This window comes from Cornus florida, unplaced genomic scaffold (assembly GCF_030987335.1).
Source record: "Cornus florida cultivar Cherokee Brave unplaced genomic scaffold, ASM3098733v1 CherokeeBrave_3.0.0_Hap2_Chr11, whole genome shotgun sequence".
NCBI lineage: Eukaryota > Viridiplantae > Streptophyta > Magnoliopsida > Cornales > Cornaceae > Cornus > Cornus florida.
Window position 1 is genome coordinate 130,923,252 of NW_026775581.1, and position 26,699 is coordinate 130,949,950.

Below are 26,699 nucleotides of genomic sequence, written 5' to 3' on the forward strand. Positions count from 1 at the left end.
TCTCTCTCTATCTTTGTGTGCCAAAGCTTAGATACGCACCTGAATCGGCCAATAGAACAAGAGAGCAGAGAGATCTCTCCCTCTCTCTCTACACAAATACGTCAGCCGATTCAGGTTCGTGTCCAAGCCATGGCTCACTAAAGGCCACAAATCACATCATATCCCACGTTCAACTGAGGTAAAATTTTCATTCATCAATTGCTTGCTGTTGTGTGTGTATGCACTCTATATATGTGTTTATGTGTGTGTGTGTGTGTGTATATATATATATGTATATTTGTGCAAAGAATAAGATGAATAAAAACCTAAATAAGGTTATGATCACGAGATCGGTGGTCACAGATTCGTATAAAATTTATTTTAATATATTTTTTAAAATTTATTTTTTACTTTTTTATCCTTGTTTATAATTTTGATTTTTTAGTATAAATTTTCCTTAGAATCTTTTTTTATTTTTTTTATTTAATAATTGAACTTTAAACTTTTGCATAGAGGATCAGATTCAACCCTGTCCATTCTAGATGTTTTTCCTCTTCCTTTGTTAAGGCATTTGGGTTATACAATGTGATTTGAATTTTGTATATTAAGCTGATAAACTCAAAAGTTATTAGAGTTTTTTAATTTTTTTGTAACAAATAAGTTGTATTAATATTCAACAAAAATATAATATAGTCTGCTTAAGATATATACTTATTTGGCATATGATTTTGAGCACCTCCTCTTGGTACTGTGTGTGGCAAGTTTGGTTGAAATACAACTTTCCTTTCAAGTTTGGTGATCAAATCTGCCATAGCATGCATTCAATGCATAATTGAGGAATTGAGGAAAGTTATATTATTTGAAATTGTTTCAAAGCTTCAAACTTAATACGGTAAGAATTTTTTAAGTCCTCAAAGGAAGTCATGAATGTGTGACTGAAAAATATATACACACGTCATCATACATTATACAATTACAATTACAATACAATCACAAATTTGGTATCCTGTTGACGAACTTTAGATAAGTTTGGGACACTCATATATTGCTTGGACACAACTTTCTTCAGCAAATTTCACCCAACAAGTTTTATTATATAAATCGAAATTTTTTTTAATTCCATTTTAGTTCGGGTTGAATTTATGGAGAGTGTCGAGCAATTCAAACTCAATTCGAATGTACAAGTAATTTCCCATCTTTATATAATATACATAATGTTTGTGACTGCTTGGATACATATTTAATGGATATCTCGTCAAATTGGAATATGTCATGGAATTGGAATTGAGACATCAAATTCCAGTTTCGATGTTTGGATGCTCCACTAAACTGCACGAAACTTGAGGAAGATTTGGAATCCACTATAAAACAATAGAGACCTCCAGGAAATGTTTTTGGTTGGTTCGAGTTGCATTCTCCACAAACAAGCCACATATATATTAATATTCCAGAAATTTCGGCGAAATCACTCTGCCGTGGCCGACCATCATCAGTACGTCTTGGTGTTGAAGGACAAAGAGTAGAATTTATAGGTCTTGGCTTGAATTATGATTGTTCTTAAGCCTCCAATAGGTGATACAATCATTAACCCAAATCCCACTATAATGCAGATCTGCATATTCATCAAAATCATTTTAATTAATTCAAGGCAATTGGTAAAATATAAGAGAAATTAACAGAAATGTGACAATAGTTATTTTGAAGTTGCGCATACCCAGTTTGCAATCCAATTGGTTTCTTGATGGCAAGCCACATGATGCAAGGTAGCTGCAAGAAAAATAATTGAAATATAGGAGAGATTAAACTCAAAACCATTTATTTATACAATTTTAACAAGAAGAAGAAGCTGGCTTCTTACAAAGTCCGTTGTGGGGGCAATTGCAAATCCTCCAAAGAATCCTAGAAGACCTCCGAAGAAAGGGAAGGTAATGGCCACAAACATTGTTAACGCTGCAACAAAAAAAAAATAAATAAATAACACCACCTGCGATAATAGGAAAACGCTTCTTCTTCTGTATAATGAAATGCTGCACAATCCACTACTTACCCACATATACATTTCGTGTAATAAAGCGAAGCATAAAACTGGGACAGAAATTCAATTTCTTGACCAGCACAGTTTCTATCATGTCAAATACTGGCATGGCATAAATCTGCATAATTAAAGATGACAACCATCAAAAATCATGGAAACAACAAATAGTGTGATATATGAGATGGATAGCTTCCAATGACATGAATGACAATAAAGAGGTTAGCCATTGCAATTAGCCATTTAGGCCTCTCTAATGAGATGAAGATATTGTCAGAGACTCCATTAGCCGATTAGAGCAAGAGGGAAGTAACACAAGGCCACCACAATGTAGGCAACGACGACTCCTCTCCACATGGGTCCCTTGGAAGGCTTCTGAGGCGTGGAAGGGATTGTTGCTTGAATCTCCAATGCCACATTGTGCCCAGCATACGCAAATGCCACTTCACCCAATGCACTAAAGAAGTTCAAAACTGTTCCTGCTCTCGTCTTTGCTTTATACCCATATTGCACATCTTCTTGCACACCCTTGTGAAGAGACGTAGTCCAAGCAATGGTAGAGTAACTGCACTAGTATCACAAACAATAGTCTAACTTCAATTAATATCATATGATCTTTGTCAACCAATTTTATAACACAAACAAATACTACTATATACCTCAATGACATAACTGCTGCAGCCAAAGACACAACAGAAATGGGGTTGAAGTTGGGAAGATGGGAGTGTTGGGATTTACATGCCCTGGCATAGCAAATTCCTATCTGGATTGTAATGACATATGTTCCTGACATATCTGAAATATTTATGATTTATATAATTGGTGAATTCAATGTATTATGTTTCGATTCACTATGAAATTGATAGTGTCCATGTAATTACAAGAAATATTTATATATATGTATGTGATGGCAATCAATGCATGATATATAAATAGTAATTATAAATTGTTCATAGTCGGTAATTATGGATGGACTCATAATTAATTAAGACTTGAACTGGATCCGCGTTAGGTTGAGATATATTGCGAGAGCCGTCGTATGTAATTACTCCCTATCACCGTCATGGCATTTGACTCTTAAGCATGAGAAAAGTATAGACTCTTTTATTAATTAATAATTACTTTGATTTGTTTGGCGGATTCTTCGGGATCCTTAGACTGACACTTTGGGTAGTTATGTAATTAATAGTTAGAGGGTTATATTTTCAATATTTGCATCATTGCTACTTGTATTTATTTTGTATTGATTATGGTTGATCACAAAGTAAATTCGAAGGCCTTCGTGTGTTTTTAGACAAAATGATTTATTATATATTTATTTATTTAAATTATTATTTTTGTCAAACAAATGTTTTATTGTGATCGAGCCAGAAATAATCAGAGGTACCAAAATAGATATATTAATTAAGTAGTCGGATTGATGGCTTTATTTATCCGATAACTAATTATGCATAGAGGGGTCAAAGTGTAATATTGACTTAGAGGTTATTTATTATTTAATTGGAGTTCAATTAATTTCTTTTAGTGGAGTAGAAATTAATTTATGAATTAATTGAATTGGGTCCATGGACCGGGCCAATTACTAATTCATTGTAGCCAATAAAATAATAGGCCCAATGGATTCTCACTCATAGCCCAACTTGATATTGGAATCATATTAGATTTGAGACATATGAATTAGAGATGGAGAAAGATTTGTTATTTCCTTTTCTTTATTTTTATGTTGCCTATAAATATACATGGTCTATGTATATTTTAGTGTGTGATTTTTAATGAGAAGGAAAAAGGAATTTATTTTCTCTCTCTAGAAAATTAGGGTTTATGTTCTCATCTAATGGAGGCTCCCACAAGCCTAGTTTTCCAAGGTCATTCATGGAGGCTTATGAGTGATCCCTAAAGACAAAACAATTACCAAGAAGATGGAGATCCAAGAAGAAGACATCTTGCTAAGTGATCTACAATAAGTGAGAACATTCACTTTAGAGGAAAGTTTTAAAGGTTTACTCAGACCTTTGATGTAAGTATTCAATCTGTTAATTGAATGATACATCATATTTTTATTTTTGCGTAAAACTTGTCTCTATGTGATGAATCAAGATCTATGAATCAAAATCCCTCGAAAAGTTTTTAAAACTTGCACGTTTCCCAACAGTGGTATCAGAGCAAGGTTTGATTCATTACTAGAGATCATGATTTTATGAAAATCATCATTCATGGATCCAAATTTATATATGCATATGTATATATTTTTATATGATCATGATGTATGTATATTTGTGATTGGATGAATGTTGATGAATGGTTGGGCCATGGATGAAGCTTATAGGTTATTGGAATGTAATTTTATCTTTGTATGAATGTAATTAAGGCTTTGATTTAGCCGTTTGAAAGTTCAATGATGTAATTTAATTTTTTTTTTTTCCATTGTATTTCAAATTGTAAATTTATTTAAAGCCATGTAATATTCATCAAAGGGTGCTATGAAGCTTCAAGAAGGTCCAAAATGGTTAAATTAGGCTTCATGAATTTTCTGGAATTTTTCCGGCATTTTTCAGAATTTTTCTGGAATTTTTTTTTGGCTTAATTTATATTTTCTGGAATTTTTTAAATATTTTCTGAAATTTTCGGCGTTTTTTCGGCGACTGGAAAATTGCCGGCGGCGAGGTATTGGCCGGGGATAGGAGGACTGATGATCACATGCTTCGCAGTACACCAGAATAAGGTGCAACTCCATGCATAACCTTTGGATTAAATCACAGGAGGAAGTTATAATGTGTGGGCTCGTCTACAAGAAGGTAGTGGACAACCAAAGCAACAGGCCTAACAAGCTGGCGCGTGAAGACCACGCGCCAGCCAAAGCAGCATGTTCAACAAGCTGGCGCGTGCAGTGCACGCGCCAGACAATGGATTTTTCAATCAGGCGCGTGTGGAACACGCGCCTGCTAATTCAAGCGCCACATGGCGCGTGGCAGCGCGTGCCACGCGCTGCCAAGGTCTTCTCGCGCGTACAGGCGCGTGGAGAAGCTTTGAGGCGCGTGGAGGGCGCGTGGGGCTGCTGGGAACAAGGTTTTGGTGGCTGTGGGTCCTGTTTTGCTTTTCCTGATGCGTACAAGCTTCCTATGGGTGTTTACAGACTGTTGAAGGACGCCTGTACAGCAAAAATAGTATTTAAATGTTAAAAGCTGAATCCATTGGCCATTTAAATTGTTTCTGTCTGTGGTTTAATTATTTATTGATGTATGTGATGCATGAAATAGATAATTGATTATTAATTATTATTCATGCATTGGATCCATGATATTTATTTAAATGGCTTGATTTACATTAATTAAATTATGAAAATTAATTGGATGAGATTACTAATTAATTTGAGGGCACTTATTGGGAAACGAAAAATTATTTTTGTAAATTATTTTTAAAGTGTACTTCAAATTAAATATTAGTGAATTATTTAAAGTCCAAATATTTTCTAAATTTAATGGGATTAAAATCAAGACGTTTTGCATGCATTATATCATGTAAATTGAAAACCCTAATTATTAATGACTAAAAATTGAGTGGGAGCGGGGATTTTTATATATTGCCCCATGGCCTTCGCTATTAAAACCATTGTAATTAGATCTTCAAAAATAAGGCCCCACGCATGATTTGAAGAGTCTTAATATTACAAGAATGGTTGTCTCATGAAAATAAAAATGTTAAATGTTCATTGTAATTAGATCTTTAAAAACAAGGCCCTACGCATGATTTAAAGAGTCTAGATTATAATGACAACATATTTAATGTTTTATTTTTTATTAGAGTTTTAATAACGTTATACACTCAATCTAAAATCAATAGTGTTAGCTCCCCAACGGAGTGGTCTACACTAGGTGATTTTAGAAAGGCTAAACATAATCGGGAATCATTTCATATAGATAGACAAGGCATTGTTTTAAGATATATGGAGATGATGGGATTTGCCTGCCAATAGCAATAATGAACTTCGCCAACCGAATAAATTATTGGCGTATTGGTTATTCGATTTTTCATGCAGTGGTTAAGGGACCCACATATCATTATTTTAATGGAAGTGCTCGCCTAATAGCAAATGAATCTCAATAATAGTAATAATGAACTCCTCCAACAGGATAAGTTATTGACATATTGATTGGTTGATTTATTATGCTACAGAGTTGAGGGACCCGCATTAATTAAAAGGGATTGTTCACCAATAATGATAATGATCTCTTGTTCGATTGAGATTTATTGTATTATGTGGTTAACAAGCTCATTTTAATTTTAAATATGCATGACATTATTAATAATTCACCTTGCATATTGTATGAATGCATTTATATTCAGATTAATTATGTCTAATCCAGTTTATCTGCTTGCTTACATATTCAATGTAACTGGATCTCATTAATATTGACTGAGAAAGGAACTTAGATATTTTATTCACGATGTAAGGGTACAAATGTATTTACTACTTCTAAACCTAATCCTTTTACTTTAAGATACCCAAGAGAACATTAATGCTTTGAATAAGTGAAATAAGGCAAATGAGATGACTTGGTACAATATTCTAGAGTTTACCTCGAATACACTCCAAAGCTAACATTTACATTATTTTATTTTCTTCAAGCATCATGTTAAAATTTAATAAGATGTTTTGGTGAGATTAGATAGAGAGTATGCCAAAGTACTATGTCAGACTTGAATAGCATCAAGATAGCCTAAGGAACTCCAGTATGAAATCGAATTTTGAAAAATGATTGTTTATTATTTAAAAATTAGCTGGAGATCAATAAGGCTGACTTGGGTGGTAAGTTTCAAGTTGACATGATTATTGCTTTATTACCAAACTCGTTCGACTCTGTTAGAGTGAACTAAATAAGGAATCAGTTTGAGTTCATACTCGCTGATATTCTTATAGAATTGGTAACAGATGAAGGGATAATCAAGAGTATGGGCGTTCCTATCAATCTAACCTAGTCTATACCATCTTCTTCTAGGCCCAAGTGGACGGGCAAAGCAAAGAAGAAGGATGATAATAGGACTAGACTAGCACAAAACATGGGTATTCAAAAAGGTTAAAGGGAATAAGGCAGTGTATGTTGAGGGCGAAGAAAACTGTTTCTTTTGTCGCTAACTAAAACACTAAAGGACGAACTGTTTAAGCAATGACGTGGCATAGAAAAATATATATTTAATCATTGAGCCGTGTTATGTGGTTGCGTCTATTAATTCCTGATGGATAGATTCTGGAGCCACTAAACATGTTTGCAATTTATTGTAAGGATTTCAGGAATCCAGAAGCCTTGATGATATGGATATATATTTATCTTTTGACCTGATGCCAAGGTTGTAGTTAAGTCAGTGGGAGTATTACATCTGAAATTAGAGAGTATGAGGATATTAGTATTAGAGAACTATCTTTATGCACAGAAGTGAAACGCAATCTCATTTTTATTTCACTTTTGGTTTATAAAAACTGTGTTGTTATTTTGTAAAACTGGTTTTATAAAATTGAATAGATATGCGATTGCTTCTGGTGCATTGAAAGATGGTTAATATACTATAATCACAAACTCTTAAGATTTGCAGGATGTAGAAACTAATGTTGCATCTCCTAGATTGAATGTTAAGAGAAAAATTGTTATTCCTGACTCATTGTATTTTTAATGTCTATTTTTGGGTTGTTATCAATCAAAATAAGATTCAAAGATTGGTCAAAGAAGGTTAATTACCTAGTGAGGCAGGGGAGCCTAAACCAAACTTGTGAACCCTGTTTTGAGGATAGATAACTCTTAGGGCTTAATCAGCCAGATGAAATAGACATAAAGGACAATTGGAGTCGGTACACACTGACACGTGTGGTCTTATGAACATCCAAGCAAGATTACTCACGTTTTGGATAAGTTTATCTGATGCAACACTAGTCTTAAACTCTTGGTATTTTCTGAGAAGGTTAAGACTGATGTGGAACACATATTAGGTAAACTTATCAAGACAGTTCGATCTGATCGAGGATATGAGTATTTCTTGGGATAGTGCAAAGACTATATGGTCAATGAGGGTATTATGTACCAGTTTTTCGCAATTGATGCTAAATGTATTTAGGTGTCAAATAGGAAAAACAGAATTCCACTTAACATGGTTAGATCTATGATCAGTTATGCTACATTATCTCTTTCATTTAAGAGTTTAGCGTTAATGACATCGATGCGCATTATGAACTGCATTCCATCTTAGTCTGTCTCAAGGATACCGTTGAGCTGTGTTTTTTTTTTACTATATTAGTTTGAATCATATGCAAATATGGGGTAGTCTTGCACATGTGCGCTTGATATGGACAAGTAAGTTGGAAGCAGATCATAGGCATGCTAGATTTGATAGCTACTTTAAATGTCACTAGGATGGATTATTTTATGATCTCAAAGATAAAAGTTGATTGTTTTCACTCACTGTTTATCTATAGGAGAATCATATTATGAATCACATACCTAGTAGCATAATGTTAGAGAATTTGGTATGAGTACCAGATGTACCACATGTGAACACACTTATTATAGAGATTGAGAATAATATATGAATTCCCTATTGATGCGTTAGCATCATCTACTACACAGATTCTTGCATCGGTACATTGATGTAGTGGGAGGATTATCATCCAATTTGACAGAATCATGTTTTTAGGTGAGACCATTATGGACATCCCTGTTAAACATGAGTTGGACCCAGTAAGCTACACGGAAGCGTGAACCGATGTGGATACAGATCGTTTTGGTGAGTTACTATGAAATCAGAGTTGGAATCTATATATTCTAATAAATTCTGGGATCTTGTAGAACTTTCTAGTAGGGTGGTTCCTATGGAAGGCAAGTTAATCTACAAAAAGATACCAGAAGATTTCTTAGTGAATAAATCATGAGTGTACAAGGGAATGTCATTATTTTTCTAATTCTATATATATTGATGACATCCTACTCATTTAGAATGATGTGAAAGTTTTGTCATCAATAAAGAGGTAGTTGTTCAATCACTTTTAAATGAAGGATTTTCAGGATGTAAGCTAGATTCCTAGGATCAAGCTTTTGCAAGATCAGGTTAAAAGGAAAACAGGCTTATCTTAATAATCCTACATTGATAAAGTTTTGACCAGGTTTGGTATGCATAACTCAAAGAATGAGTTCTTGCTTTTATTGATATGGATGGCTCTCTCTAGTAAGTAGTTTTTCAAGACTATCAAAGGAGATTGAGCAAATGAGACTTGAACAATATGTTTCGGCATATGAGAGTCTCATATATGCCATGGTCTATACCAAACAGGACATCCGCTACATAGTAGGGATAGTCAGTAGAGATCAGTCCAATACTGGACTTGACAACTGGTTTATTGTGAAAAATATCATTAAGTACCTAAGGAGAACCAATGATATCATATTCATTTATGGATGTGATGATATGGTCCTAGTCAAGTATGCTAGTTCTGATTTTCAATCAGAAGTAGATACTATGAGGTTCATGACTTAGTGTATGTTCACTTAATGGAAGGGAGATCAGTTGGTAGATTGTTAAGCAGATTTCAACTGCTGACTCAAACCTGTAGGTGGAATATATTGCAGCCTTAAAGGCGGCAAAGGAAACCTATTAGTTTGATCTCACTGATTTAGAGGTTGTGGAGTATACTAGCCTGCCTATTGAGCTATGTTGTGACAATAGTGCAGAAGTAGTCCAAACCAATGACCCAAGGTTCCATAGAGGAACAAGATACACTGAGAGGAAGTATCATGTTCTACATGATATTGTCCGGCAAGAAAATGCACTTGTAGTTAGAACATTGCATTGGAACACAACTTTGTTGATCCATTATCAAAGGTGTCATTGATCAATAATTTTGATCATCATCTGGATAACATTGGAGTTAGGTGCAATTTGAATTGGCTATGAGGGCAAGTGGGAGCTGTTGGGATTTATATGCCCTGGCATAGCAAATTCCTATCTGGATTGTAATGACATATGTTCCTGACATATCTGAAATATTTATGATTTATATAATTGGTGAATTCAATATATTATGTTTCGATTCACTATGAAATTGATAGTGTCCATGTAATTACAAGAAATATTTATATATATGTATGTGATGGCAATCAATGCATGATATATAAATAGTAATTATAAATTGTTCATAGTCGGTAATTATGGATGGACTCATAATTAATTAAGACTTGAACTGGATCCGCGTTAGGTTGAGATATATTGCGAGAGCCGTCGTATGCAATTACTCCCTATCACCGTCATGGCATTTGACTCTTAAGCATGAGAAAAGTATAGACTCTTTTATTAATTAATAATTACTTTGATTTGTTTGGCGGATTCTTCGGGATCCTTAGACTGACACTTTGGGTAGTTATGTAATTAATAGTTAGAGGGTTATATTTTCAATATTTGCATCATTGCTACTTGTATTTATTTTGTATTGATTATGGTTGATCACAAAGTAAATTTGAAGGTCTTCGTGTTATTTTAGACAAAATGATTTATTATATATTTATTTATTTAAATTATTATTTTTGTCAAACAAATATTTTATTGTGATCGAGCCAGAAATAATCAGAGGTACCAAAATAGATATATTAATTAAGTAGTCGAATTGATGGCTTTATTTATCCGATAACTAATTATGCATAGAGGGGTCAAAGTGCAATATTGACTTAGAGGTTATTTATTATTTAATTGGAGTTCAATTAATTTCTTTTAGTGGAGTAGAAATTAATTTATGAATTAATTGAATTGGGTCCATGGACCGGGCCAATTATTAATTCATTGTAGCCAATAAAATAATAGGCCCAATGGATTCTCACTCATAGCCCAACTTGATATTGGAATCATATTAGATTTGAGACATATGAATTAGAGATGGAGAAAGATTTGTTATTTCCTTTTCTTTATTTTTATGTTGCCTATAAATATACATGGTCTATGTATATTTTAGTGTGTGATTTTTAATGAGAAGGAAAAAGGAATTTATTTTCTCTCTCTAGAAAATTAGGGTTTATGTTCTCATCTAATGGAGGCTCCCACAAGCCTAGTTTTCCAAGGTCATTCATGGAGGCTTATGAGTGATCCCTAAAGACAAAACAATTACCAAGAAGATGGAGATCCAAGAAGAAGGCATCTTGCTAAGGGATCTACAATAAGTGAGAACATTCACTTTAGAGGAAAGTTTTAAAGGTTTACTCAGACCTTTGATGTAAGTATTCAATCTGTTAATTGAATGATACATCATATTTTTATTTTTGCGTAAAACTTGTCTCTATGTGATGAATCAAGATTTATGAATCAAAATCCCTCGAAAAGTTTTTAAAACTTGCACGTTTCCTAACAGGGAGAGCACGAAATGAACAGACGCAAAGATCATAATGAAGTATGTAAGCTTGATATCCTTGCAATGCTTATCGCACACTAAATCAAAGAATTTCTTGAGGGATTTCCCTCCGGTGACCATAGACACTATGTCCACACCCACTTACACAATCAGCTGTTGAGGCACTACGATCCAGAGACCGAGTTTTTCGCCAAATGCATGTTGACCTAGCTCATGGTATCTGTCGAAACCATTTGCCACACTGTGTATAATGTCACTATCCATGATATCACCAGTACTGTTACAACAGGACCCCTGAAATTTCATTATTAAATCACAACTCCATTACTTTTATATACTACATTTAACAACTTTGACACAGGTTTTGACATATCAATAGTGAAACAATGAAGCAGCACATTAAAAGAGTAAACCCAATATTGTTGTGGAGCTAAGCATACCATCCAAGCTCTGACATAGCAAAAGGAAGGCTGAGTACACGGTGTACACCAGCACCAACCATGGCAGTGACATTGTGGAAAGCTGAGTACCACCATTTTGCATTCCTCGACGAAGTGATGGGAAGCCAATCGTCAATTGCCTTCTCCTTTGCTGTTCGTTTATCAACCTGTGGTTCAACGTTTCTTTCATCAGATTCGGTACAAAAAATATATATATACAATTTTTTAATAGAAAAAAGAAAAAGAAAAAAAAGATGCATGAATGAATACAAAAGAATCAAATAGCATTACTGTATTGTTTCAATTTGTAAGGTAATAAAGTTCTGAACATTTTATTGTAAAACTGACCAGATGATATAGTTTGAAAGTTAGTTGCATAACATTAAAACATGCCTTTGTTTTTTACCCTTAATACCAAATACTGAGCCTTTAAATCAAGTCAATATGTATTTAACGGACCCAAAAAACAAAATGCTTTTAAAAATAGAAGTATCATTATAAATTTTTCATACCAAAATTCCATATTTTTGAATCACAATCCGAAGAAATTTAATTTAGTTACTAACACCATCTACAAGTTGGGTTTGGATTACAGAGGAAGATCAATCTGAAAAATATAACCAAAAAAATGGAACTTCATTGCCATCCTTGTATTCCACGTCACAAAAGATAAATTTTTATTTATTTATTATTTCTTAAATGATGGGAAGCTTTTGGCCAAATTTCAAACAACTAAGCTCACTTTTCTAGAATTTGGATGCTATCAACACACAACAGCATAAATCACCAAAGAGAGAAGAGCAACAAACGGAAGTGATCCGAAAGTCAGGCACAAGGCGCTGTCGACTGGAAGAAAAATCACCCAACCCTGCACAAGAAGGTGAGAACAAGAAAACCCTGACATAAATCAATTTAGTCGGAAACAAAATAACATATTCATCACGTCGAGCCAGAAAACAAGCCAAACAGTGATAGATTTAACAAAATAACAGTAAAACGGCGTAAAATCACCCATTGAGCAAATTATTTATAACACGCCGAGTTTATTAAACAATGGGTGGCACTTCCCTACTCTCATGGGAGGAAGCAGGGAGCAAGCAGGAGGAGGAGAACACGGCTGAAGGGTTAGAGAGAGCGAGAGAAAAGTTATCTAGGAAGGGTAGTTAATAGGTACGTTTACTGAAAAGTCAGTAATCCCTGCCCGTGGCCATAGACAAAGAATACCAAACATGGACTGAGACAATAGATTCCAAACCTCAAGTTAAGGAGAGAGAATATCCAAAGTTTTTGCCAACCATTCATTTTTATACCAATATTAATTGAATTGTCCAGAGTCAAACGATACAAATTACTACAATATGGATAGAAGACATGGACGTGCTTAGTTTGTAATTATAGAAATAATTTTTTTTTTTTGGAAAATTAAAAATATAAAATTGTACAAAAAATTTTATTTGGTTCAATTTTTTAAAAATTATTTTCTGAAAACTCAATTATAAAAAAGCCTATTTTCAGATAACAATTTTTATAATTTTCTGAAAATTATTCTCTATTTTATGAGTTTAAAATATTTTTAAAATTTGCAAGCGAACCTATACTTTTGTGATTGTGGTAGAGTGTCTCTCTCTATTAAAAATGAATCAAAGAAATTAGTGGCATTAATTACAGCATGGTCACACTAAGATAGTTGATAAAAACATGTACTCCCTCTATCCTAATTTAGATGTTATTTTTGAAAAGTAGAAATTTTTAAAAGGACATATGAAAGATGCATTGTCTCCCTGAAAAGTTACTAACTTGCCCTTTTAAATTTTGAATATTAAGTTTGAAATTTTATATACTCTAAGGATATTTCTGAAAAAATATAAAATATATTATTTTAAAAAAAAAATTATTATTTTGAGACAAATAAAAAAGAAAAGCATGACATTGTTTTTTTGGAACTGGCACCCACGTAAACAGGAATTGGCTATTAATCCCGGAACGGGGGTTGTAGGCTCTAGGTCTAGTGAGTTTTGGACACGTGTCCCAACTACAACTCACGAATTGATATAGCGGTGAGAACTATCTGTGCCTGTGAGAGGGAGAACAAACTTTAGGTTCCTAAAACTTTAATTATCATGCAAAATTTCTCATTTTGATAAATAAAATTGACATCCCAAAATTCTTTCTTTTTTTACATCATCTTATTCTCAACAACCAAACAAACGGGAGAAAATCTATTTAATTGGGAAAGCCATAATTGACAAAAACCAAGAAATTAAAACATGAAAACAAAAAATTAATATAACAAATTAATAAATTATTATTTATCCCATATTTTGTTTTTTAATTTGTATATACGAAATTTATGTGTACAAATTTTTGACACGTCGAGTGGGACATCATTTGCTTCTCATCTCTTCCTCTTACATCAAATCTTTAACAAATTCTCATCGTCAAAATTTATGGCTTCCGACAAGATTTAGACGAAAATGAAAAATACTCCCAAGAACATTGTAGTCATGGCGAACAACATTAATACCGCCACAAAAATTGATAAAAAAGTTGCAACTCTGTCAAGTGATATCAACAACCCTTTAAGCCCAATTATGCGGAGCATAGCCAAAGCACTTGTGGTTCATCATATAAACATTTCTTTCATTACATTCAGTACAAAGAAAAAAATATACAAATTTTTAATAGAAGGAAAACATGTATATATATTATATACATTAAAAACACACGCACACACGCACCAAGTGAAAAAACGTTGTGTATGTATATAGAGAGAGAGATAGGCTTGCCGTTGGGCATATAGTTGGCTGGAGCTTGAGTTCCCATGACTATTAAGTGCAAACGAATAGGGGAAGATGAAACAAACAATAAGAGAAGAAACGTTAGGTGTTTTTCAACTCCTAACAAATATCGAATAGTCTTCTATGCATTAACCTATGACCGAAGGCTAGCTATTGGAATTTGAGAATGGTGAGGAACGAACCTGAACCTAGACTCTGTGAAGCAAACGAATGAGGACTCAGACAGGATTAACCAAAAGAGACTAGCAGGAACATGGGAATTAGCACCAGCAAGAGCCCAATTAGGCCATCTGCACCAGCCTCTCCGGATTTGGACTCTCTAAAAATACAACATCAACTTTTCCAAGAGTCACGTCAGCAATTCCAAGAGTTACGTCAGCAACTTTCACTCTCCAGAAACATGCACTGCATTGGGCTCTCTGAATTTTTGCTCTAAAAAAATAATAATAATAAAAAATTAAAATTAATTGTTTTTAAAAAATTTTAATTTTATTTTTTAACTTTTCCTAAACGACTATATTTTTAAGTAGATGGATTCGTAATTTTAATTATTTTTTTTACAAAAAGTTTTTTTAAAAAATTTATATATATATATTTTAAAAATTATAATCGTTAAGGTACTATTTGTGTCAGCCAAACAGCGCCTTAACGGCCAAATGCATTATTTGTGGTATACATTTAAAATTTAAAGCAAAAAAATAAAAAAAATAAAAAAAACAAATTGATGCGACCCGAGCGTGTGCACAAAATAATGCACAACACTTTAGGTTTAGAATTAATGTCAAGTGGGCATCATATTTTATAATTTATAAACCGCTAGACACTTATACTATGTAGATGAAGTGAGAAGGGATCGAACCCAAGAGACCTTTGGCTTGGATTCAAATAAGACAGTTGGTTTTAACAAGTGATTACCATAAGAGAGATAAAGAAAGAATAAAATAGATGGTTGGTTGATTAAGCTAGTGAACAATTAAATTAAAATGCAATGAAAATAAACTAAGTTAGAGTTAGGGGTTTAAGAGATAGAAGAAAATTCTTAGGGTTTATTGGAAGCACTACTAAGCTCATGCAATTAACCACTTGCTTTCCATTAATGGGGAGAACATTGTTGTAATTAAAATGTAGCTACAATCAATGGCACAATTTGCATATGTAAGCATGATCATCCAATTCATTTGTAATGCATTGCCTACCTAACCAACAAGTAAACTACGTGTAGGACAACACACCAATCTTGAGGCTTAACCTATCTCACCAATCCACAAATGCATCCAATGAGAGCACACATCAATGTGATAACACAAATTTCAATCATGATGATGGATTGATTAATCAAGTGTAGATTGTCTACCTAATGACAAGTAAACTATGGTGTAGTACAACCTATCAAGACAAAACCATAACCAAACAAATTCATTGACCATTTGCATATAATCCACAATCAAGAAGATGATACAAATTGCATATAATAAGTATGGAATATCAATTTCAAGTATGAATTGTCTAATCATAACACAACCCATCAAGAATAAAGTATAAACCATCAAACTAGTTAACAATTGCATCCATTAAATACCATGTCATGGTCTTCAAGTATAATTCTCAATTAATAACACAAACATGAAATTAACATAGAGAATTAATGAAAGAATTAATCTTTAACATCTAATCATGAGTATAAATCCTAGATTGATCACACATAGACATGCAACCAAAGATAGAGAAATAATGGAAGGATTAATTAACATAAATCTTGGAACATCCAAGTATGAAATCACAAGACCACAACATCAACTACAACAATATATTAATCTCCCCAGAAATAAAAATTGCAAAGCTTTAGATTACAAGAGACTTAGGGCTTAACCAAGCCCTAAGTGAAGAGCTAGCCCATCATGGTTGGGGTAGTCAAGGTGTCAACAAGATCCACCTCCATGCTTTGCTCCTTCTTTTCTTCTTTGATGCTCAAGAGAGATGAGTGTGTAAATATTCTTCTAAACTTGTGCCTCCACTCTTCCCTCTCTTCTCACTCTAGTCTGTTCTCTCGAGAGAACGTGATATCTCGGTCCAGAAAAAAAATAAAAACTTAATAATTCTAATAATATTCACCTAAATAAAATAAATACGAACCATAATCTAATGGCTCACTGGGCCTTAAGTAACAACCCTATTAAAGCCCAATAGTTCAACAAATAAGCCCAAACAATAAAAAAAATCTGTAATGTTGCCAAGTTCTGGGGGATCGATCCCCCCTGAGTTGGAAATTTCCTTTAAGCCCTATTTAGCTCCATTTTGGCCCCAAGCTCATTAGTTTGCTTCTTCATCTTTGGGAACATCATCAAAGGCCTGGGATTGACCGCTTTTGAAGAATAAACACACTATACGAGCAATGAGCTGTGACCTCCTTTTTGGCATTTTCTGAACTTTTTCTGAATATCTTTGCTTGACTCTAAAAAGGCTTTAATGGACCGTTCTTAGCTCATTTTAACTTTATTGCCCTAAAATACACATAAACATAAATTAGGACTAAAACATGAGATTAAGATAGATGCAAAGACTGAAATACCCTAACTTAGGTGCTAAAATGTGCAACATTTAAGCACTTATCACGCCCCCAAACTTAAATATTGCTAGTCCCTAGCAATGAACTAAAGCATAGAAATGAAACAAACATATATACAACTATAAACTAATAAAACAAATAAAGAAAACACCACTTTCGTATGGATCACGGTTGCATTTAGCATATGCAACAAGCTTTTTAAACCCCTAGGTTATTCCTAGTGGACGAGTGAAGTCTCGTGAAGGTTTCCAGAAATGGTACCCACAAACATCAAAAGCTCTTTCTTACTTGAGAAGCAACGACACATATTAAACAAGTGTTGAAAGTAGACTGCCTCAAGTATGCAAATTTCTGCCATTTCTAAGCTATTATCAACATTTCCTAAGCTATTATTAACATTTCAACATCATGTAAACAAAAATGGTCCTCCACACATCAATCAATTAATCATGCAAATTAAATCAATTATATCATCCTTTTTTAGTGAACCGGCATCAAAATGTGTTGCTATCCTAACAAATCAAAGTAATGGCATAGCCTTACCCTCAAACTAGCATACAGATATAGTATCAGACATCATGACATTGAATGAACCTTGTTATTCAATCAAACATTCTTTTTTTTTTCTTTTATATATATATATATATATATATATATATATATGACTATGTGCAATGTCCAAGTTCCTTAAGCTCTCTAATCACCCCATGTAACAAGCGTTAAGCCAACGACTCCCAAACCAGATGGTCTTAGGGCGTTAAGTGTAAAGACACTCCTAAGGGCGTAATGACTCGGAATGGCTAGGCTACGAACTCAAACTAATAATACATTTTACATTATTTCCTTGTCTTCTTTTTTAATCAGTTGACATGTTGAAAGAATGCAGTTTTTTTTTTTTTTTTTTCTTCACCTTTGGTGAGTGCTTTTATTTCTTTTCTTTACAAGGTCATTTTATCAAGAATGAAAGCTTTCAAAGCATACTAGCTCAATTGGGATAAACCAAGACAATAATCAACTAAGCATGTACCCCACAAATTGAATGCTAGTGTGCGCAAGTGCAAGTGTAGAATTCTAGAATCAACTCTCAAAACATTTTTAACCAACTAGATGATGTGTACCACAAGAGCAAACATGATATCAAAAATTAAAAATTTACCCCTAAATGGCATCCTAGAGCATACAAGAAGTATTAGACCCTAACAACTTGCTTTTCAAAGGAACTATACTTCAAAAGTTCGAAATCATTGCCAAACACATCTCAAATCTCATCACGCATTTAAAGCTTAACTTAAATAGAATGAATCATGATGACCTTACTCCCAAACTTAAACTGTATATTGTCCTCAATGTGCAATGAGAATAATGAAAAATAATGGAAAGAGTATACCGTGATGGTAAAGACTATGAAATCCGGCAATGATCCAGTAGGAAAGATGTCTCCCCCAAATTTGGATGCAAAAACCTATCTGTATAACCATACTAATAAACTCACATCAAATATCACACGGGATAAGCAATTCATACAATTCAAAATAATATATAATACATTGCAAAGAGATATGAGATGAAACCCTTAATAAAATCTGAAAACATTCCTAACCAATCAGAAGGGCATACTGGAAACACATATTTTTGATTTATTTTTTATTTTTTATTTCAAGAATATGATTGATCTCTAGATGTTTTTTTTTTTTTTTTTTTTTTTTTTAACACAAAGAAAAATATACTAAACTAGAAAGAAAAATATATACTAAAATAAAATAAATATATATAAAAATAATAATAAACAAATAGTAATAAATGAAAATAAAATTAATTTTTTTTAAAGAAACAAAGAAAAAGAATATGTATAGACAACCTACAAAATAAATAAATAAAAATGAGCTAAGTTTAACGTCTCTGGCAAGATGGAATGCTACTGAATTTTTTTTTTTTTTTATATATTTAAAATAAATCAATTCAAATTTTTTTTTTTAAATTATCAATACAATTGTTTTTAACAACAATTCAAATTTATTTTTTTATTATTACTTAAATTTTTTTATTTAATTTTATTATTATTATTTATTTATTTACATTTTTTTTTTATAATTAAAAAACTTCCAATAAAAATAATGCACAACACTTTAGGTTTAGAATTAATGTCAAGTGGGCATCATATTTTATAATTTATAAACCGCTAGACACTTATACTATATAGTATGAAGTGAGAAGGGATCGAACCCAAGAGACCTTTGGCTTGGATTCAAATAAGACAGTTGGTTTTAACAAGTGATTACCATAAGAGAGATAAAGAGAGAATAAAATAGATGGTTGGTTGATTAAGCTAGTGAACAATTAAATTAAAATGCAATGAAAATAAACTAAGTTAGAGTTAGGGGTTTAAGAGATAGAAGAAAATTCTTAGGGTTTATTGGAAGCACCACTAAGCTCATGCAATTAACCACTTGCTTTCCATTAACGGGGAGAACATTGTTGTAATTAAAATGTAGCTACAATCAATGGCACAATTTGCATATGTAAGCATGATCATCCAATTCATTTGTAATGCATTGCCTACCTAACCAACAAGTAAACTACGTGTAGGACAACACACCAATCTTGAGGCTTAACCTATCTCACCAATCCACAAATGCATCCAATGAGAGCACACATCAATGTGATAACACAAATTTCAATCATGATGATGGATTGATTAATCAAGTGTAGATTGTCTACCTAATGACAAGTAAACTAGGATGTAGTACAACCTATCAAGACAAAACCATAACCAAACAAATCCATTGACCATTTGCATATAATCCACAATCAAGAAGATGATACAAATTGCATATAATAAGTGTGGAATATCAATTTCAAGTATGAATTGTCTAATCATAACACAACCCATCAAGAATAAAGTATAAACCATCAAACTAGTTAACAATTGCATCCATTAAATACCATATCATGGTCTTCAAGTATAATTCTCAATTAATAACACAGACATGAAATTAACATAGAGAATTAATGAAAGAATTAATCTTTAACATCTAATCATGAGTTTAAACCCTAGATTGATCACACATAGACATGCAACCAAAGATAGAGAAATAATGGAAGGATTAATTAACATAAATCTTGGAACATCCAAGTATGAAACACAAGACCACAACATCAACTACAACAATATATTAATCTCCCCAGAAATAGAAATTGCAAAGGTTTAGATTACAAGAGACTTAGGGCTTAACCAAGCCCTAAGTGGAGAGCTAGCCCATCATGGTTGTGGTAGTCAAGGTGTCAACAAGATCCACCTCCATGCTTTGCTCCTTCTTCTTCTTCTTTGATGCTTAAGAGAGATGAGTATGTAGATATTCTTCCAAACTTGTGCCTCCACTCTTCCCTCTCTTCTCACCCTAGCCTGTTCTCTCGAGAGAACGTGATATCTCGGTCCAGAAAAAAAAATAAAAACTTAATAATTCTAATAATATTCACCTAAATAAAATAAATACGAACCCTAATCTAATGGCTCACTGGGGCTTAAGTAATAACCCTATTAAAGCCCAATAGTTCACAAAATAAGCCCAAACAATAAAAAAAATCTGTAATGTTGCCAAGTCCTGGGGGATCGATCCCCCCAGAGTTGAAAATTTCCTTTAAGCCCTATTTAGCTCCATTTTGACCCCGAGCTCATTAGTTTGCTTCTTCATCTTTGGGACCATCATCAAAGGCCTGAGATTTACCGCTTTTGAAGAATAAACACACTATACGAGCAATGGGCTGCGACCTCCTTTTTGGCATTTTTTGAGCTTTTTCTGAATATCTTTGCTTGACTCCAAAAAGGCTTTAATGGACCGTTCTTACCTCATTTTAACTTTATTGCCCTAAAATGCACATAAACATAAATTATGACTAAAATATGAATTTAAAATAGATGCAAAGACTGAAATACCCTAACTTAGGTGCTGAAATGTGCAACATTTAAGCACTTATCACAAATTTTAAGGGAAAAAAAACAAAAAAAAAAAAAAAAGTGTTTTTTAATTTATTTTTGGCCCAAATAAAATTTATTTTTGACAAACAGTGCCTAAACAATATATTTTTTATTTAATATATTTAATTTTAAAAAAGAGCTCAAAATAACCTATTTTTAGGTTTTTTTTTGAAAAAAAAAAAAAAAAAATCTGCCAAATAGTGCGGGGCACTGTGGAAGGAGCAAGGGAATAATACAAAAAAAGGTGCAACAGAAACGACGCTGTTTTGACGCAAAAAAACAAAAAAAAAAATTTAGCGATCGCGGGCCAGCCCCATCAGGTTTCGCTAGGCTGCTGTGCGGCCTTTTGTGTATTGGCTCGCCTAAAATGGGCTTTGAAGAGCTCGGTGTGGGTGCTCTTTAGGCCATCTGCGCCAGCCTTTCCGGATTTTGGCTCTCTAAAATTATCACATCAGCTTTTCCAAGAGCCACGTCAGTAGCTTTCACTCTCTAGAAACATGCACTCCATCAGGCTTTCAGAATTTTCGCTTTCCAAAAAAATAATAATAATAATAATAATAATAAATTAAAATTATTATTTTTTTATTTTTATTTTTTTACTTTTCCTAAACGGCTATATTTGTAATGACTATATTTTTAACGGCTATATTTTTAAGTAGATTGATTTGTAATTTTAATTATTTTTTTTACAAAAAGTTTTTTAAAAAAATTTATATGTTTTTTTTAAAAAAAATTATAGCCGTTAAGGCACTATTTGTATCGGCCAAACAGTGCCTTAACAGCCAAATACATTATTTATGGAACACATTTAAAATTTAAAGCAAAAAAATAAAAATAAAAAACAAATTTTAAGGAAAAAAAGCAAAAAAGCTTTTTAATTTTTTTTTTTTTTTTGACAAATAGTGCCTAAACAATATATTTTTTATTTAATATATTTTATTTTATTTTTTATTTTAAAAAAGAGTTCAAAATAACCTAGTTTTAGGTTGTTTTTTAAAAAATAAAATCTGCCAAACAGTGCCTTAAAGCACTGTTCGGCGCACTATGGAAGGAGCAAGGGAATAAGACAAAAAAAGGTGCAACAGAAACGACGCCGTTTTGACGCAAAAAAACACAAAAAAAAAAAAAATTTAGCGATCGCGGGCCAGCTCGCGGCCTTATTAGGTTTAGCTGGGCCGCTGCGCAGCCTTTAGTGCATTGGCCTAAAATGGGCTTTGAAGAGCTCGGTGCAGGTGCTCTTACCCTTGTATATATAGAGAGCTACACCAACACATTGGCTATGTTTGGTAAGGTGACAAAGGAAAGAAAGAATAAGATTGATTATGAGGGAAAGGGAAGCAAATGATAATTTTAATCCCCTATCGTGTTTGGTTAATTAATGAAGAAAAAGAAAAGAAGGGATAATGATCATATTTGTTAAAAGGAATGAAATGAAAGTATTTTAGTAAATTTACCATTATACCCTTTTATATTTTAAAAGAAAAATTTATATATTTAAGTATGTAATGTTTGCCAAAAAAAAGCCTTATGTAATATAAATATAACATTTTTAGGGCAAATCATTTTTAGCCTCCCCCGCCTCCATTTTTATTCTCGTTCTCTCTCTCTCTCTGCAACTGCAAACTACAAAATCTACAAGAATCAGAAGTTCCAAATCCATATATTTCAATTTATCTATCTGACTGCAAGAATCAAAAAGTTTAAAACCCATATCGGCATATTGTTTCAGATTGTTCCAAAAATCAAAGCCCATATCTTTCAGTTTCCATCGCCCGCTGTTCTAGTTCGGGTTCGCCTTTTCCATCGCCGACTGTTCCCGGTCGGGTTCGCAGAGTTTCAGCCACTGGCTCGCTGTAAGCTTGCCCCCTCTCTCTCTCCTCTCTCTCTCTACAACTGCTAACTTATATGTATGGGTTTTATTTTAATTTTTTTCTAAATCAACTAATCAAGGTCTGTAATTCTTGTTTTGCAAACTAAATCCTTGATTTTGTGTGGGTAAATTTGGCATCAAAATTTATTCATCAAGTCTCTCCTTCCCTTTCCTTCTAATTGGAGAGATATTTAGAAGGTGACGGTCTTTTGTTTGACTTTTCAAAGTTTACTAAAGACGACAAGAATCTTAGTTTTAGGAATTTATGATGAAAATTCCACGAACCCACACACACTCACAAGAAAGGTTCACGGTGTTTCTAGTCGTACCCTAAAACCATCATTGATTTGTTTTATTTAAGATCATCCAATCAATTGATCTCATGCCTAAAAGTGTGCGTGGACCCCACTTTTCTTTTTTAATGGGGTTTGAATAAAAGAATATTATGCATATCCGCTTATCAATATATTTATATGTAAGATATTTTATATAATTAGAAAAACATATTGTCATTAAATTGAATCTACCTAGAAACAGTATCCGAGACACTCGGTTAAAATGGAATTTTTATGTGTGTGATCTGTTGATAACTCTACTTTTTTAATGAAAAATAATATTTTTGTCGATAATTTTTTACTGACTCCATACTGACTAACTGACTCGAAACACGTTTAATCTCTCATTCTATCTCAAATTTTCATCTCAAAGTCTCTCTACCTCCTTTGTTCCTCAACTTTTTAGCACAAATTTGGAGCCCTAAATATCTCAAACTTTCTCGCCCCTCTGCTTTCTCTCGTTCCCTCACACTGCATCCCTAATTTTTCGCACAGATTTGGACCCCCAACTCTTCCTCCTCTGTAGTTCTCTCTATAGTTAACTTTCACACTCCATCCCTAATTTTTTTTTTTTTTTCCCCGCATAAATTTGTAACCTAACTTTAATCTCTCACCTTTATGACTGAAAATTCAGGATTTGAAATAATAAGGCTTAAAAATTACGATCCTAAAGGAAGGGAAACAAGAGCAGTTTCACGTATCAAACAAAACAGAACAATATATATATATACATTCAGAAAAACCATAAAATATTTTACATAAACTTAAATTCAAATCAAATAGAGAGACTATTTTTGTTTGTTGTAATTTAATAATTTTTTTAGTTACTATGTGGTTGGAGGTGATCTTGTTTGTTTTCATGGAAGTTCAATTAAGGAGAAGAAAAATGAAATAAATAAATAAATAAAAGGAGCATATAAGAGTTTCACTATCATTTGAAACATATTTAGCCACCTAAGGAGTCGTTAGTAGTAGGCTTTTTTTATAGTCAGGCAAAATAGCATCACTCTTTTTTAATAATGAATGAAATTAACACTTAATTACAAAATATATATATCCCAAATTCTTAATTGATAGTTTGGGTATTTTAATAAAGACCTACTTATTTTAATTGGTCCATCTATGCAACAAATAAGAAATTGGGACCTTCCACTTGTATTATGTATAAATAATATAATCAAGACTAATTTAAAACTCTCGATTAGGTAATAACAAATTTGTACAAATATCACTACTCAAATTTTAAATAGCAGCAACAAATTTGAAATGAGAGAATACATATCAATCTATGTTGGGGTTTAATATAGTTTTGAACGATTTATTATCGTTAATCGAGCAAATTACAACTCAGTAACCCTTTGCATTAGAGTGGTATCTCATCACCCTCCGAGCAGAAGATTGAGAGTACAAGATTTAACAAACACATATATGTATAGCTAAGTTAATGAGCTAAGATGAGATATGGCCAGCTCCATTGAAGTGGGCACTAATGGGAGCCCATAAATGTGAACTTACATACAATATTTGTGTTGGAACCAGAGCAAACAAAACAAAAATTTTGAATAAAATTTGGAGTAGATTCCGTTAAAATTTTTTACGAATCTATAGACGAACGCATTACTTTCCGCAAAGAGATGAACGTGGTATATTTATTTTCTCAAATCCTTTTTCGGATGAATGAGAAATTAACTCCAAAGTGAAGTGTTTGATAAGCCTAAATGGGTATGCAAAATGTGGGAAAAGTTTGTCCCACATGCAAAAAAACTATAAAACCAATTAAAGTTTAAATAAGCCAAGTTTGGGATTTGGGTTTGGGTCCAAGGGCACCCAAGTTTTTAAGAGGTGAAGGACCTATGCAAACTTGGTTCCAAACTGTTTACGGCGTACGACCCAGTTTGGACTTGATTTTAAAAAGTGGTTAATTTTTTACCAAACGAAATTGGGCCTTTAATTTTGACCCGGCTTATATTTAAAATTGGTTTGTATCTGAAAGGGTGTGACTGGTCCGAACCAATGTGTCAAAGGGTTGCACTTGGTTCGAACCAGTGCTTCAACTGGAATTTAAATCAAACCACCTTTCAATTTTTTTCTAAACCATTATGAACCAATGGTTGCACCCTTCTCGAAAGGCACCTTGCTACGTAAATAAACCCCCTTTGGGATATTTTGTAAAGCACACCAATTCATAAATCAAACTTCTCTAATTCTGAATTCTCTTCCTTCTTCTCTTTTCTTCTATAATCGTCTGTGGGTTCGAGCCTTAGTCAGTGAGTTCGAGTCCTAGTTTGAGTCAAAGAGTACTACACCGATCCGGTTCACCTATTCCTTCGGTTTGCAATGCTATTACTGTAATACCCCTAATTTTAAAAGAATAGTCTCAGTATTTATTTATTTGTTTTAATTGTATTTTTTAATTATTTAATTAATTATTTGACTAATTGTTTATGTGTTTAATTGAATTAGGTATTACTTGATTATTTGATTATGTGTCTATGTATTATTTGTATTTGTCTATGTGTTAATTGTTTAATTAGATTATGTGCTTTAATGGTGTTTTGATTAATTGTAAATTAAATATTTTCTTTTCTTTTATTATTTTATTTTATTTTTCTTTTATGGTTTTGGTTAGTAGTAATGGGCCAACCAATTGGGTCCCATGGACTATTTGGATAGGAGGTTGGATGTGTATGAATTATTACCCATGGATAATGTATGTATATATATAGATATATATTATATACATATATAAAAAGGATAATTTATTAATTATTTTTATGGTAACTTGGGTAGTAATATTTAATCTGATGTATATGTTTTATATTTAAATAATAAAAATATACATAGATTTGATACGTGTTATGTTTTAAGTTACTTTATAATATTATGGTAACTTAAGTATTATTGGATAATCCATTAATAAATAATGGAATGTGTATAATTTATTTATTTAATAAACATATACATAAATTATATACATAACATATTTTACTTACCTTTTTAATATATATATAAAAGAGAAAGTAATTTATTAATTACTTTTATGGTAATTTGGGTAGTAATATTTAATCTGATGTATATGTTTATTTAAATAATAAAAATATACATAGATTTGATACATATTATGTTTTAAGTTACTTTATAATATTATGGTAACTTAAGTATTATTGGATAATCCATTAACAAATAATGGGATGTGTATAATTTATTTATTTAATAAAGATATACATAAATTATATACGTAACATATTTTACTTACCTTTTTAATATATATAAAAGGAAAAGTAATTTATTAATTACTTTTATGGTAACCTGGGTAATAATATTTTA

At 32.5% G+C, this 26,699-nt stretch overlaps 1 pseudogene; it reads right to left on the reverse strand.

Annotated features, from left to right (window-relative positions):
• Positions 1-1,146: 1,146 nt before the first annotated feature.
• LOC132283444 (lysine histidine transporter 1-like) lies at positions 1,147-12,801 on the reverse strand (annotated as a pseudogene).
• Between the last annotated feature and the right edge of the window lie 13,898 nt (positions 12,802-26,699).